Source organism: Pteropus medius, unplaced genomic scaffold, assembly GCF_902729225.1.
Source record: "Pteropus medius unplaced genomic scaffold, Ma_sr-lr_union100, whole genome shotgun sequence".
Classification (NCBI taxonomy): domain Eukaryota; kingdom Metazoa; phylum Chordata; class Mammalia; order Chiroptera; family Pteropodidae; genus Pteropus; species Pteropus medius.
The window spans coordinates 995,044-1,000,470 of NW_024342647.1; positions in this window are offsets into that span (position 1 = coordinate 995,044).

A 5,427-nucleotide genomic window follows, 5' to 3' on the forward strand; every position below is an offset into this window, starting at 1 on the left:
TATCACTTAGGAATTTACAAAGGCTTCAGGAGCTCTGTGCCAGGAACTGGGGGCAGAGACCAATATATATATCTCATATAAGTGATCAAATCTAGCATTGCCAATAGTGGGACAAGCTGACAACATATGCTTTCTGATATGATACACTAGGAAGACATGGCATCATCTGAATAGCATTTTTGCCCAAAAATGTATAACGTGATTGAATAATGAGGAGGTATTTGACAAACTCAAGCTGTGGGACATTTTATAAAACAACTGGCCTGGACTCTTCAAAAATGCCAATGTCATAAAAGACACAGACACACACACAAAAGTGGGGGAAACTGTTCCAGGTTAATGGAAACTAAAGAGACATGATAATTAAAAGTTTTCTGTACTGCTGGATGAAAACTTAAAAGCTATAAAAAATATAATCAGGCCAACTGAAGAAATCCAAATAGGGACTGTTTTTTTTTTAAGTTTTATTGTACAATATTATATTTATTAAGACAATGACATCATGATTGGATAGAGAAGCATTCTTAGGAAATATGTGCTAAAAACCTTAGGGGTGAAGAGTCATCATATCAGCAAGTTTCAAGGAGGGAAAAGTATGTGTGTGTGTACATACATGTACACGGAGATGAAGCAGCTGTGGCAAAATGACCAAATCTAGATGAAGGGTATATGGGCATTTATTGTACTGTTCTTTCAACTTTTTTCTTTATCTGCATTTCTTCAACATACAAAGCTGAGGAGAAAATGGGAGCAAAATAATAACACTCTCCAAAAAGCAATTTAATGAGATAATCAAATTGTGTCTGGTGCACAGTAGATGCTCAATAAAACACAGCTAGTATTGGGAGATAATAGTTACCTGAGATCAAATGACTAAATCTTTGCAAAATATCATTTATTATTCATTCAACAAACATATAATCAGTAGCACATCATATATGCAAGGTCTGTGCCAGAGCTGGGGACAGAGGAAGGAGAAAGACATATTATCTTCGTAGAGGGAGCTCTTAAGATAGTGGAAGAAGACATATGAGCCAATGATTACAACATAGATAAATGTCAAAGGAGGAAGAGCAAGGCTTGGCAAAGGAGAGTGGCTGATTGGATCAGGTTAAGATGAAGAACTTGGCGCCAGTTGTCTACTTCCTAGCTGCAGTGGACAGTAGCCAGCAGGTTGCACCTGAATTTCTGGGTACGTCAACAAAATCTCAGATGGACCAGGTCACCTCGGAAGTACTGAGTTCCTGGCTCCAGAATGTCTGGACTGAAACCGGGATGGACTTCTACCTGGGATGCCAGAACTAGAATTCTTGAGCTGGAAACGTCCCACCCAGGCTCCAGCCACACTGGTCCTCCTTTGGTTTCTTCAGGTTCAACCCTGGTCTGTCTTGCTCAGGCCTTACCAGAAAAGGCTTCCCTCAGCTCTGGCCAATGCAATTCCCCCATCCTTCAGCTCCCTTCCTCAGAGGCCTTTCCTGAACATTCCCAAAGTTCCGGCTACACTCTGGGTTTCGTTTCCTCATAGCTCTCCCTCAATCGTAAATAATACATCTCTGCCAAATTATTTGCTCTGTGTCCAATGTCTTCATGAGACTAAACTGCAGGAATGCAGAGACTGCCTCTTTCATATTCACACTGGTCTCCCCAGCACCTGCACGGCACCCAACATGCATAGACACGAAATTAACATTGTTGAATGAACTGGTAAGTCCAGGGAATCTCTGTGGGTTCTCAGAGAAAGGAATGGGGGAGGGGAGGACAAAATATTTTTTTGGTTATCTAATAAGTGGCTCTGTGCTAGGCAATCCACATTCATCATCTTGATTCCTCAAAAACATTCCTCAAAATCATGAGCGTGGGTATCACTAGCCCCATTTTACAAATGCAAAGATAAGGATTTGAGCCATATTTATCTTGTCAAAGGACTAGTGAATGCCAGCAGTGCCAGCATTCAAATCCTAGGTGGTTAGTTTCGAAGCACCAGCTCTTTGACTGACACCCCCCCGAGTCCCCTTCACACCTGCACCCATGTCTGGTGCTTTTCCACACAGGCTTTTGACTGTATCGCTGGAAATCATAAAGATCATGATGAGAGCCATAACAATTGTGCCTACAATGAGGAAAAATGCCTTTGAACAAACTACATTCACGGGCATTATCTTTTTTAATCCTATAATTGGTCCAACAGTTGGTCCTAAGTAATTTCTGATATGTGTTTGTTTTTTTAAAAGACTAGGATCTTGTGTAAATTCTCCTTTTGTCTTTCAAATTCATTTGTAGTGGTTTATTGTTGTTTTTTTGCCACATACATATTTTAGTCAAATTGTCAAATTTGTCAAACTTTCATGATTTGGTTTATATACCAGAGAACAAATTCACTCACATAGTCTGTTTATTTACTTTATAATAAAAATTTTTTTATACTTAAGTGTTTGGTCCATTGGTGATGAGGCAGGAATTGTTTTTTTTTTTCAAATGGCCTAGCTAATTATATCTGCATTGACTAATCCAAAGAAGAGCTTTCTTCTGATGGGTTCTCATCACTCCCACTGATATTCAGACTAAAAGCAACACTGGTGGCTGGGAGACCCGAGTGAAGGCTCTCTTTATTTCAGAGAGAAGTCGGAGAATCCTGAGGAGAGTCCCGGATCTGTCCCTAACTCACAAGATGGCCCTGGACAGGTCCCTTCCCCACTGGGCACTTTGCTCTGAGTTTATGGCTCTACCCTGGGGCACAAGAGGTAAACTGATCTCTGAGACTGGCAACTATCCTTCTGAAAGGACCCTGAAGAATTCTTGTGATTAAAAAAAAGTAAATTAAAATAACACCTTAAAATCTTTTCTTCACCCATCAAACTGGCAAACATTGAAAAGATTGATATTACTCATTGTTGGCAAAGATGCAGGGAAATAAACTTTCCTAAGTTGGCTGCTGATGGGAGTGTAAATTGATTCTACTTTTTGAAGGACATAAAATACACATATTTTTGGATCTAGCTATTCCCTTTGAGGAATTCGGAGAAGTGGAGAATGACATATTCACTGAAATGTTCATCACAGAAAAAAACTGGAAACAACCCAATGCCCAACAATTGAAAGATGGATAAATAAATGATATACTGTTGTAGTTAGGTATTCGAATTCTGGCTTCCCCATTTCTTAGCTATGTGACTTTGGGTAAGTTATGTAACCTCTCTGTACCTTCATCAGTAAAAATAGAATGATAATATAATCTACCCCACAGCCTTGTTGTGAAGATTAAATGATATAACATCCAACAATTACAATAGTACCTGGCACACAGTAAGCAACCCCAAAGTATTAGCTATTATAGCCACAATATATATTCAGGTGAAAAATTGTGTAAGTTTAATGACTGTGCTTTCAATGAAATGTTGGGTGTTATCTTTAGGGGTTACCCGAGTCAACAGGGGCCTAAGTCTTTCACTGTCTTTGACTGTCACAACCCTGTAAATTATAGAAAAGTGATAATAATGTAAATTACTCTTGCCCATAGACATGCAAATTGATTTTATCCTGTAAATGTGCAATTTTAGAGATGATTTCAAACATCAGTTTATTGCACTAAAGATAATAACCAACTTTACATCTATCAGAAAATTTATTTATGCATTCCTGGTTGTGTGTGTGTGTGTGTTAATCAGTCTCCTTCGAACTGGTTTTACTATATTACTGGTTCTTTCATTAATTACTGAGTTAAATAAAATCTTTGACAAGTGTCCATTTTACATTTTCATGAGTCACAATTTTACTTTTTAAAAAATTATAACAGTATTTCTAGTATGATCCTATCTTCATTATAAAGATATGTCTTTATATTTCTTAGAGAAAAGCCTAGAAAGATGAAGCCAAAAATGTTTATGTAGGATCACTCAGGCAGGGGTGGGTAGTAATAGTTCAGCTTTTACTTTCTTCTTCAAACATTTCTATATTGTTCAAACATTTTTGTGCTCAACATGTGTTTTACAGCAACTAAAAAAAAAATTCCTTTTTAAAAGACAAAGCAAAAAACTCTGTGGCTAGAACCAGTCATTTGGGATGGGAGGAGAGTGTTAAGATAGATCAAGCGTAAGCAGCTGCCTTACTCTAAGGCACTTTGTGGTTGGTTGTTTATGTGAGAAGACATTGGGAGGCCAGCTTAATTCCCAGCAGACCTGTTTTTCCTGACGTAGGGCACTCAGGCATAATCAGAAGTGGCATCAACGTCCTGGGGGGTGATCAAGTTTGAGGGCTGGACTTCAGTTCTGGCTCTTTCAGCCTCTCTGATCTTGAGGTGGTCGAATTAATTCGGCCTCAAGCCACAGTCCACAGAATGTCAGCTCTGAGAAAGACCTATCCTTTCTTTCCACTGGTGGGAAAACAAAAGCTGGGTGAGGGGTGGGAACCTACAGAGGTCATACAGCAAATTAGGGGGCACCCTAGCACTGGAACCCCGGTATCCACAGGCCCAGCCCCATGTATTCTTACCTCATTGTATCGGGCAGATTGTGAAGGGCCCCAAATTCTTAGCCAAGGAGATTGGCCCGCGAGAAACGGGCAAGTTTGAATGGAATATGCCAGGGCCAAGGTCAGAGCCTTGCTTTAGGGAGAGTTTTCGCTCAGAGCAGGGAGGAGAATATCTGCTCTGGGCTGGGCTGGAAAAGGTGGCTACCCTTAAGATCTAAGGCTCTACCAGGCCTTTAATAGACTGCGTTGGAAAAGCGGCCGGCCATTTAATTGCATTTGAGGAGAAAACTGGTTGCTCTTTCTTTGTTTTGTTTGCGGAAAAACGGTGGTATGGGACTTTTGTTATGCAAAGAGAAACTGGAATTCCCTCTTGAAATGGAGAAATTTAGGACAATAAGGCCTCCTAAAGGAAAGGCTGCACTCCCATTGGGTCTGGAGTATTATGATGTTGACTGGCTTTTCTCGGGGCTGGGCTGGAGCTGGACTGGGAAAACGATCTCTTCTTGGGGTCCCTGCCAAAAGCCGAGGAGAGAGGAGGCCCCTCGAGACTGAAGAGGTCAGACCAAGCAATGGATTCTGGCATCCTGTCTTAAGTTCCTTCTTATTACTATTCCCCAGCCTTGAGGCCCCAAATCTCACAATTTTCGCCATTTTAATGAACCACACTACGGTTGACTTAATATTTTTCTGTTAATCTACTCACTTTTAATAACTTAAATATGTTTTAAAAGAGCATTTATATGGCCACCTCCATGGGAAATCAACATTGTTTCCGTAAAAATAAATATAAGGAAAACAAAACAATGTCATTCATTCTACATATAAGGAAAACAAAACAATGTCATTCATTCTAAATATAAGGAAAACAAAACAATGTCATTCATTCATGTTGCCTGCTCTCTGTTAGAAAGCGAGACTGGCACATGTTAGAGAACTTTTGAAAGGACATCAGACACAACC